Consider the following 12,500-nt stretch of genomic DNA (forward strand, 5'->3'; position numbering starts at 1 on the left):
AGTTTTATTGCAGAGGACGATACAGAAAGTGAGGGCCTAAGTGAGGGTGATGGGCCAACGGGGGTGGGGGGGGGTAGTGTGCATCGTGCCCGCACCCGTGCGCGTGCGCGCGCACGGGCACGTAGAAGGTCGGCTCGTCGCGCCAGCCAAGGTGAAGGTCGGTCGTCGGAGAGTGACGAGGGGTGGACGGAGGACCCCACCCCCCCCCTCCTAACATGCACCCCTTCACGGCAACCCCTGGGATGACCGTACCAGTACCCCTGACTGTTTTAGGGTTCATCCAGCTTTTCCTGACGCGGGAATTGCTGGAATACCTGGTACACGAGACGGTGGACTACGCTCGGTACTGCCGGTATGAGCTGAAGACGACCTTGTCGTATTACTGGCGGGGTTGCAACCTCATTGACATGGCACATTTTTTGGGGCTCCACATTTATTTTGGTTTGACACCTGCTGTCGACGTCAGGCAATATTGGAGGAGAAATTATTTTTTATGTATGCCGAATGTGCCTGGCGTTATGTCCCGTGATAATTCCTGGCGATGGACAGGTACTTCAACGCCTTCAACCGAAGGGCCATACCCCGGAATAACAGTGATCGCCTCATTTTAGTGCGTACAGTGTTGGATTATATCCGTGAGCGGTGTAGTAATCTCGTGATTCCTGGAAAGAACCTGTCTTTGGATGAGGGGATGATGCCTTACAAAGGACGTCTTAGTATAAAAGTGTATAACCCCAAGAAGCCAAAGAAATATGGTGTGAAATTCTTTCTCATTACCGAGGCCAACACTGGATACGTTGTGACTTTTCAAGTGTATACCGGGGTCTTCTCCACGCTGCGTGACACTGTATTCAACCTTGTGGGACGTTTCCGTAACCAGGGATATCACCTGTTTATGGATAATTATTATAACTCGGTATCCCTGGCCCAGGAACTGTATGAAGCAGTGTTCACGTCAGTGGTACCCATTCGGTGGTGCGTGGGCCACCCCGAATGTCCTCAAGAGGTTCGCTAGTCATCCGCAACACCTGGCAAGAGGAGAGACAGAGTGGCGGCGGAAGGGCGCTGTCTTCGTCATCTGTTGGAAGGGTGTCCGACTCGTCCACATGATTACGACGAGTCATGAACCCATCCAAGAAGAGATCGTACAGCGGAAGAAGACACGTCGACAGGGCCGAGTTGTGTTTGAGGAGTTTCGTACCGAGCGGCCTACTGTCATTGGGCACTACAACAGGCACATGGGAGGAGTTGATCTCTTTGATCAGCTCATCCAGTACTATCCCTTCGCCAGGAGAACCAGAAAGTGGACACAGAAGCTCCTCAAATACATCCTTCAGTTGGCCCTCCAAAATGCCTACATACTGTACTGTGGGTACCGCGGTGACAATCTTCCGAGGTTGACCCACATACAGTTCCTAGAGGTAGCCGGGAATGCCCTCATCAACTTCGATCCCGATGAGTGGCCTTCCATAACTGACCCCCTGCCCCGAGCTGCAGATCTGCCCCTAGAGGAAAGGGCAGATAGGAGGGCCAACTTCGCTCGACCTGCCGCCGCCCCTGCTGACGACGCCCCTGCTGACGACGCCCCTGCTGCCGCCGCCCCTGCTGACGCCGCCCCTGCTGCCGCCGCCCCTGCTGCCGCCGCCCCTGCTGACGACGCCCCTGCTGCCGCCGCCCCTGCTGACGACGCCCCTCTTGCTGCCGGCCCCGCCCGCCATTCACCGGCATTCCGTTCGTCGGGTAGTGGACCCTGCGTGTCGGCTGCAGCCAGGGGAACACATAACTGGAGGCCTTAAAGGGCGAAGGCAAAACGGTGGCCGGGTTGTGCCATATATGAATGGCAGAAGGAGAGACACCCGGTTTCTGTCGTCTCTGCAAAGTTGCTCTTTGCAGGATAGGGGAGTGTGACCGAAAGTACCACACTAAACCGACAGCGGAGGGCGCACGGGGCCGCCGGGTCCATCAGCAGTAAGGGCGCGCGTCTCCCTCCTCCACCTGTACCTCGTCATGTCGAGTGGAAAAAAATGCAAGACTCTTCAATGGAGGAGGGAGAAAAACAAGAATAGAACGAAGAGTCAGGATACGAGTGAGTATTCTGCATTTATTTTATATTTTGTTTATATTTATTACAATTTTTTATATATGAATGTGTGCATGATAAAATAATAATAAGACATTTCATTGTATGAGAAGTGTCACCTGCATTCCTTTTATTTATGTATTGGTACCAGAATCGAAGAATGTAATATATATATTTTACGTATTAAAAAAAATTATATATATATATATATATATATAATATATATATATATATATATATATAATATATATATATATATAATATATATATATATATATATATATATATATATATATATATATACATATATAAATATATTTTTTTTTTGGGGTTAGCAAATTACTTACAGTCTACCTTCACTTTAAAACAAATTGCAAGTCTCTAGAACAATATCTCGATTTATGGTGAATATTTGAAAAAAATATTTTTATTCCCTCTGCGCGCCGATTCTCGGCCGAAAATATCCGAAACGCGTAGGTCACATTCTCCTAATATTTGTGCCTTTTCATATTACGCTTGTTTTATAGTTTTATATATGGAAATGTGCGCAAAAACATGCACAATATAACAAAAAATATTGGAAGGTTGTAGCATTTATCATTTTTGAAATATTTGCATATAAAGTACGATAAGTACGAAAAAAAACTACGATCGGTCAACTTTGACTCAACCGAAAGGTCAAAACAAAAAAACGCCTATATAACATAAAAATCTTACAGTCTAGTATTATTCAATCATTTATCTTAATTTTAAAACAAATTGCAAGTCTCTAGAACAGTATCTCGATTTATGGTGAATTTTTGAAAAAAATATTTTTTTCCCTTCCGCGCGCCGATTCTCGGCCGAAAATCTCGGAAACGCGTAGGTCACATTCTCCTAATATTTGAGCCTTTTCATATTACGCTTTTTTTAAAGGTTTATTTATGGAAATGTGCGCAAAACCATGCACAATATAACAAAAAATTTTGGAAGGTTGTAGCATTTATCATTTTTGAAATATTTGCATATAAAGTACGATAAGTACGAAAAAAACTACGATCGGTCAACTTTGACTCAACCGAAAAGGTCAAAAAACGCTTTTATAACATTAAAATCTTACAGTATAGTAATATTCAATCATTTATCTTCATTTTATAACATATTGCAAGTCTCTAGAACAGTATCTCGATTTATGGTGAATTTTTGAAAAAAATATTTTTTTCCCCTCCGCGCGACGATTCTCGGCCGAAAATCTCGGAAACGCGTAGGTCACATTCTCCTAATATTTGAGCCTTTTCATATTACGCTTTTTTTAGAGGTTTATATATGGAAATGTGCGCAAAAACATGCACAATATAACAAAAAATATTGGAAGGTTGTAGCATTTATCATTTTTGAAATATTTGCATATAAAGTACGATAAGTACGAAAAAAACTACGATCGGTCAACTTTGAATCAACCGAAAAGGTCAAAAAAACGCATTTATAACATAAAAATCTTACAGTCTAGTAATATTCAATCATTTATCTGCATTCTAAAACAAATTGCAAGTCTCTAGAACAGTATCTCGATTTATGGTCAATTTTTGAAAAAAATATTTTTTTCCCCTCCGCGCGCCGATTCTCGGCCGAAAATCTCCTAAACGCGTAGGTCACATTCTCCTAATATTTGAGCCTTTTCATATTACGCTTTTTTTAGAGGTTTATATATGGAAATGTGCGCAAAAACATGCACAATATAACAAAAAATATTGGAAGGTTGTAGCATTTCTCATTTTTGAAATATTTGCATATAAAGTACGATAAGTACGAAAAAAACTACGATCGGTCAACTTTGACTCAACCGAAAAGGTCAAAAACGCATATATAACATAAAAATCTTACAGTCTAGTAATATTCAATCATTTATCTTAAATTTAAAACATATTGCAAGTCTCTAGAACAATATCTCGATTTATGGTGAATATTTGAAAAAAATATTTTTATTCCGTCCGCGCGCCGATTCTCGGCCGAAAATCTCGGAAACGCGTAGGTCACATTCTCCTAATATTTGTGCCTTTTCATATTACGCTTTTTTTAGAGGTTTATATATGGAAATGTGCGCAAAAACATGCACAATATAACACAAAATATTGGAAGGTTGTAGCATTTATCATTTTTGAAATATTTGCATATAAAGTACGATAAGTACGAAAAAAACTACGATCGGTCAACTTTGACTCAACCGAAATGGTAAAAAAACGCATTTGTAACATAAAAATCTTACAATCTAGTAATATTCAATCATTTATCCTAAATTTAAAACATATTGCAAGTCTCTAGAACAATATCTCGATTTATGGTGAATATTTGAAAAAAATATCTTTATTCCGTCCGCGCGCCGATTCTCGGCCGAAAATCTCGGAAACGCGTAGGTCACATTCTCCTAATATTTGAGCCTTTTCATATTACGCTTTTTTTAAAGTTTTATATATGAGAATGTGCGCAAAAACATGCACAATATAAAAAAAAATATTGGAAGGTTGTAGCATTTCTCATTTTTTTTATATTTGCATATAAAAAATTTTTTTTAACAAAAATTCGACATTCGGTCAACTTTAACTCGTTCGAAATGGTCAAAAACTGCATTTGTAAGCTAAAACTCTTACAGTATCGTAATATTCAATCATTTTACTTCATTTTGAAACAAATTGCAAGTCTCTATAACAATATGTCGATTTATGGTGAATTTTTAAAAAAATTATTTTTTTACATCCGCGCGCTACGAATTCATGCATCATTTTGTGATAATATTTTCTCTGTGTTGCTTTTATCGTTTTACAATGTGTTATATATCAAAATGATCGCAATTTAGTGCACATTACAACGAAAAAAAAGTAACTTGTTACCTCTAACCGTTTGGCGCACAGCGCGATTTGAATACAATTATATATGAAATTTCGTTTTTGCGCTATCATATATCGCATTATTTATATATGATAATGATAATTTTTTTCATTTCTGATGGTTGCATACTAAACTTCAAGCAATGACAAAAAAAGGAGCCGAAATTGAACTCTTAATCTTGAAAACTAAGCGCGCTGTCTCTTTTTGAAAAAAAATATTTTTTCCGCTTACGCGCTCACTCTCAAACCCCTCCGGCACACAGGAGTCATTTTTTTATTTACCGCTCCGGCGTTTAAGGGTTAAAATGAAGAGAGATGATACAAAAGCATATGCTTTCAGTAAGAAATTGCCAGGGGCCACAGTTTAAAATATATAAAGTACGGGCTCACAGGAAAAAAATTATATAGGTTAGATTGGTGTGCTCGAATTGTGACTTTATGACTGCTAATTATTTTGGCAATAACAATACTTGCATGATCTTTCCAAGGGTAAATAATCCTTAAACCACAAGTTCTTCTAAATGATACCTAAACGGTAAATACCTGAGGCTATTCTGGTTAAACCCAGGGAGATTGGAGCTTGCTCAGTGTCCTTATGGGCATCTACATATAGTTTGCTACTTGATGATGATCTAGTCGAGTATGTTGACTATCTGAATTACCTGTATAAATGACCACATCCAAGGACATGCTACACTGGTTTGTTGAAAATCTCACAGACTTGTTAGGGGACACAATAGCTCAAGCAAAGTTTAGAAGTGTAGATGCCAGAAGCTGTGGGTGAGCGAAGAAAGCCAGAGGGCGTGCCTGTGCCCTCTATTCTGGGAAGAGGTCAAGTGTTTTTGTAAGCCTTCCCAACTTCCTACTGGGTTCAGCTGGGTTGTTTCCTTATTGCCGAAGACTCACAATAGCCTTGGTACGAAAACGTGGCGACCTACGTTTAACTTTGACGACGCTAGCGTAAAGCACTCTTCATTGGTAGTCCTCCACAGTTGTAAGGATTAAATTGAAAAGCGTTGAAGGAAAATGCCGTTTTTAAATAAGGTCCTTGTTATATGAACCATTCTGATTATTTTTTAAATAAAATGATCTTCCTAGTTGTTATCTCTATTGATTTACAGCTGGAGCAGGAGTTGGGGGACCAGAGTTTTCTCCAGACTACAATCATTGAGTATATGCAAAACCCCGGGTTCTGTGTAGTTCCTGTATTATTCCATGAAGCAAATATTTAGCAGGTGTTTCTTATCTTAATTTTCTAAGGCACATGTATTATGGATTTATTTATATAAAGAAAAAAAATGCTTAAAAATAGTAAAACGTAACAATGAAAAATCTCAGTTTACTGTATGGTTATGCGCGAGTGCATACATACACACTCACACACACACACACACACACACACAAACTTTATAAATCTTTATCGCAATGAGTTAATTCAATTCACACCTACTTATGAATAGATTCACGACTCACATTTGTAAAACTGTACATGAAATTGACAAAAACCAGCAAAAGAATATCTGTTAAAAAGACCAATTTCCTAAAAAATTAAAACAATTGAAACTCGGGATAGAAGACAACTGTTCCTCTCAGCCAGGCAGTCAGAGAAATTTTGGAACTTATAAGTCAATCACAGCACAAGGCGGGTTTCCACCTTCTTGGCTATACTTCTCAGGGAAGCCGAAATGGTAATTTCGAGGCTCTTCTATGACTGCTGCCAAAGCTATCTAATTTTCTTCTTCTGAAATGGTGAGAGCAAGTAAATGTGGCAAAGCACTGTCCAGCGTGACATTCTTGGGCGAATCGTTAGGTTAGTTCTTCAGCTATCGGACTCGTGTACAAATACCCAACATACGATGACATTTCACCTATACGTATGTCCTTTCAGAAAGGACCACTCTAAAGTTTCTATAATACATGGACGCTTTAGACAAAATCGATAAGGACTGCAAAGCAATTGACAAGTCACGAAAATAAAATAATAATTTGAATCAAACTAAAATTTACTTTCGTACTATTAAGTATGACTACACTAAAGTTCTTTCGTACAATTTTGGCAGAGAGAGAGAGAGAGAGAGAGAGAGAGAGAGAGAGAGGAGAGAGAGAGAGAGTAAAAAATTCCCCGATGTTCTTTAAACCAGACACTGAAATATCTACAAATTGCTATTCTGTAAAAATGTAGAAAATACACTTTTTTGTACAGCCCTGGAACAGTCTTTAGTACAGACAAAGATATGAGGGTTTTAAACTAACAGCTGTCCATTGTAGTAGTTCTTAAGGCACACAGTCTATTGTGTCTCTCAAAAATACTATTATCAAAAACAGAAATTGGTTCTTACACTTCTGGCTATGAACTATTGAAATGCATTGAAAGTTAAAAGTAAAACTTCATAAAATACTAATTGTTTCTGTTTATAACATCATAGTTCCATAGTCGATGATAAACAAATAGATCGTTTTGAAAAAATGTCAAGTCCAGCTAAAAATCATCAAAAATGATTTGAAATTCCCAGATAATTAGGTCGAACATGCCGTATTTTCATCATGATAATGTGAATATAAAAGAAATTAAAATTTTTCGGAGAAAGAAATGCGGCAGTTATTTTTCATTTACGCATATATATTTTCGCGTCTTTTTTTCCCAGCTGGCGTGTCAAGAATAATCTACCCGTCACACCAGCATCGGGTGTGTGATTATTTATACATGAGACACGTTCTGGTTCGAGACCTGAAAGAGCAAGAAGCTGTCGCTTTTTCGATCTTTACATCCTTCGAACTCAGTATTATCATTATTATTTTTTTTTGTATGAAAGAGGTTTTTATATAACAGTTTCATAATAAAAGATGGTTATAACAACTAGATACCTTGTCTGCAGCCATGAACTTTATCCTCGATACATTAATAATATGAACGGGACAAATGGAAAAAAAATAAATAAAAACAATCACGGCCATATTCACATTATAACAGCTGAATTAGGGATGAACCTTTTGTTCAGGAAGCTTCAACAACGTTAGCACCTTCCTGAATCTAATCAAAATGGATCATTAACAAGGCGTCGCGCCGAATCCACCCTCAAACATTATCATTTGCCTCAATCTTAATGGATAATAAAACCTTTCATTATAATATCTCTTCAGTACAACCCATCCAATACTTTACAGAGGTTCTTTTAACCATTCCTACGCCTCGTGTAGCGCAGAAAAATGTTCAGCTACAAAGTTTTTTTACAAATCTATCCTTCACTTCCAGAAAACTCGGCAAATTAATTGGGCAGCACCTTCATATGTCACAGCATTGGCGCTCACGAAAACTGAAATTTCTTTTTAGTCTTCTACCTTTCTTGCATATCTTATATTTACTTTCCAAAAAAATACCTATTTGGAGGAAAATACTCTGAGTGCTTAGCTACTTTGCTACCAAGATAGATATAGTTTGCTTAAACTGTATCACATTTATGTCTATCCACTATAGATGCACTTGTACGGTGATGCTCAAATCTCATGCGACATGACTCCATAGGATTTCGTTCAAAATTCACTAACTGGCAACTAGCATGCTCCATATTTATCTATTATTTCAATGAGCACACGCGATTATTGCATACAATAAGGCCATAATATGTTTCATAAGAGTGAAATCTGTCATATATTTCAAAACTGTAAGAAAATGTCACGTGTAGCCAAATTTCAAAAAAACTTTTACGAAACATTTTTAAAACGTTCGTTCACTCATCGGTGAAGCATTTGACTCAAACGAAGTATCAAGCCTTAGTTCAAATGTTAAATAAAAAACAAAAAAAATTGTCATAACATCAATAATGCTTCCAAAGCAAGCATAAAATTTTAAATAGTCCTTATTTGATTGCTCTTACACCTCAACGCTGAAAAATAATTAAATATGTATATTCAAAAGTAAAATGCGCCCACCGATATCAACGCGTGAGGGGAGCATGTGTGACGTATCGTTAGTGTCGGTGCAACACCAACCACCTGGTGTAACATAAATAGGTCTACAATGAGTAGCGACCATGCATGAAATTATCTTGAAAGCATTTACTTTATATGTGTTAGAGGAATATTTGGATTTTCATACATAAATATTTGTTATATTTCGTGAATATTTAAAAAATGATGGCATACTAGCAAAAAATATTTGTCTATATAATTATTCATTTGTCAAAGCCAAGATATTATTCCTAGGCCTAGGTGTTAGATTTCTTTATTTTACACTTAACATTCACATCTCTCTATTAACAATTTCTGGCCAGAAAGCAAATGAGGTTATCTACACATTCTTGCACTTCAAGTTACCTTAGGAAAGAATTAATTATACACCAAAAGCGAGCAGAAGGACTTTTAAGAAAATAATAGAAAAACAAGTGTTCCATACACCTTGGTATTAATACTTATATGATATTTCGATTAATAGCCATCTTCTACATATAACCAAAATCATCATCATCTTTTATTCCTCAACGAACAGGTAATCTCTACAAATAAAAACATTAGTAACAAATTACATCTCAGAAGGCTTCGATTATTTTTTTAGGCCTATAAAACATTTTGCAACATACAGGGAGATTCAACACAGCCGAAAACTTCAACATTCAAAGAAGACTTGTTTTAATTCATATTCTTACTCTGAAATTGTTGTTATGACTGTTGAGCTTCTTAGGTCTACTGTCATAATACTGCAGACGTGGTTATTTTGACCAGTCCGAGGAGCATGTTAACTATGCTTTCATTGCTGGCACCGCTAACCTTATCATACCGCACTTTGAACTGAGCAACGTAAAAATAAAAAGAAAAAAAAAATCAGTTCAAATAACACAGATTACGAATTATACTAATGCATAAAAGGGATCATATCTATTTCGACATGTATGACATTACAAATAAACAAAAAAGTTTAGCACTACTTGGCAACGTAATGTTGAGTCTTAGAATCTGGACGATACAAAAAGAATCATGTCGCATGATATTTGAGCACCACTGTACACTCGGCAAGGAAAGTTAAGATTCAGTTTTTTTTCAATCTTCGGACATATATTGTTCAATAATGCCACGCGGAGCTTCAAAATCATAGCGTTTGTTGCTTTCTAGATTTCCATTAACTTTACACCATTCAGATTCTGTAGAGGTCCTATTATCTTTTATACTTGAATGTAGAAACAAGCTCTATATTATTCGTTCATGTTGGTTTGGTAACGTCAGTTCACGGTAGAATATCGATCATCCTCATTTAAAACCTACTGTGAAACCTTATTTATAAGTAATGTTTGACACTAAATTAACGTAAAATTCATACGTAATTGAAGACGGATCTTAAAAATGAGGGAAAGTGTTTTAAAATTTGGGCAGTACTTGTGGAAATCGTGAGGAACAATACAATAAAGAATGAAATATTATGACGAGAGAGAGAGAGCGCGCAAGCATAGGCCTATCGATAGGGATACTTAATTCATTATATTTACTTTGAGGGATTAAGTGATAATATTTTTTCAAATGTTTCAAAAGTGTGGAGAGAGAGAGAGAGAGAGAGAGAGAGAGAGAGAGAGAGAGAGAGAGAGAGAGAGAGACTTAGAAGAGAGGAAGAGAGAGGGAGAGAGAGCTCAAGCATAGGCCTATCTATTTAGATACTTAATTTATTATATTCACTCTGAGAGATTGAGTGATAATATTTTTTCAAATGTGTTTTTAAAGTGTGAGAGAGAGAGAGAGAGAGAGAGAGAGAGAGAGAGAGAGAGAGAGAGAGCAAAATCTGCTTACGTGAAAGCTTAGGCCTATTTATAACTACTTAATTTCATTATATTTTCTTTGGGGGATTGAGTGGTAATAGATATTTTAAAGTATGCTTTAGAAGTGGAAGAGAGAGAGAGAGAGAGAGAGAGAGAGAGAGAGAGAGAGAGAGAGAGAGAATTAAAGTATTGGTGACGGACTTGTGACGGGGGAAAGACAGAAGAAATAGCGGTGAGTCGGTGCACAGATAGCTGGGAAACAGGGTGAAATGACTGCCAAGAACATGCTGCACTATGCTAGATAAAATTTGAAGGATCATAATATTCAAGTTAATTCTCTAAGAAATCTTGATTTCATTCGACAGTTGCCGTAACATTCAAAGATTGTAAAAAGACGTGGAAAATTTTAGACACTGGCTGCGGTCATTCTTGCTCTCTTGATATAGTCTGTACTTTTGAAAATCGGGTTTCATCCACAAATCATTCACGAAATAAGCTGTGTTAAGTAAAAATATTTATTACCACAAATAACTCAATATGTATTCACAGGCAATTAAAGTTTTATATCGTGCAAAAAATGCTGATGTGTTGGGAGATCTTTTAGCCTCGCTGCAAAGAAATGAAATCGTGTAGGGCTGTAGGCTACAACGAAATGCTTTGTAATGGAAGCATATAGCCAGAAAATCTTTGAGCTGACATGCTACTTTAACCTTAATAAAGATTTATGTTTAAAGACAGTAGCTTTGTAAACAGCAACTAGCATTCGATCCATGTAAACGTCAAAGTAATCAAAGTGTGAGATCCGTTACGTAAGCCACTATCCAGTGACTTGCGCTTTCCCGCTCGAAGTTCTAGGGCTCCTTCTCACATCATAGAAAAAGCTATTGCGGATGCAACTAGATTTGCTCAACCTACCTTAGCCGTCGCAACATTGGCTGCCATTGACGTCAGCTAACTTTAAACGCTTCATTTTTCTTGTCGAGTGTATATGATCATGACAAGCCCATCTTCACCATAATAATAATATGAAATCTGGTTACATTCACCAGAACTGTGCATCGTTAAGCCGCATTGTATCTTAATATTTTTCAACATATGACTTCGACTGAATTCCATGAAGAATGGAACAGGATGATCCAGCTCTCGGTAAGTTATGACCCAGTAGCCAAAAGCATAGTTGGAGGGACGAGGTCAAGGCTAAACCGCTGCAGTTTCGGTTATATATCAATAAAAAAAGAATAAAGACTAAAAGCAAAAGGAAAAAATTAATCACGAGGGAATTCAGATTCCATTCAATATACAGTAGTAAAATAACAAAAACTGCATTTGAAAATAAATAAAAATGCACTAAAATCTAAATTTTAGCGATTGAACCTAGAATGAAGTAATACCTACAAAGCTACACACAGATCGACTAAGAGAGGAGTGGCACCTAGAATACAAATTGAATTAAAATGTGCTTTCATCTATGTCCTCCGAGAAGCACAGGAACGGAAATGAGTTGAAATCTCGGAGCGTTGATCAACTAAGTTTTAATGGATAAAAGAACATGAACTCGGATACAAGCTTTAACAGCTATGTGTTCTTGCAACGGAAAAAAATAAGGTCTTTACAACTTCAGAAAAGTCCTCTGGAATAAAGTGGAATTACAGATTTCACTTTAAATATGATACTAATGTCATCCTATAAGTAGAAATTATCACGTAATATATGGCAGGTATAAGTTTTCTTAATAACTGAAATTATAATTAATGTTAAGATGCCATTTTGTTCATGACATTATTCAGTGATGTAAAGATTGTATTGTAAAGTTCT

Source organism: Macrobrachium nipponense, chromosome 5, assembly GCF_015104395.2.
Source record: "Macrobrachium nipponense isolate FS-2020 chromosome 5, ASM1510439v2, whole genome shotgun sequence".
In the NCBI taxonomy this organism is placed as follows: Eukaryota; Metazoa; Arthropoda; class Malacostraca; order Decapoda; family Palaemonidae; genus Macrobrachium; species Macrobrachium nipponense.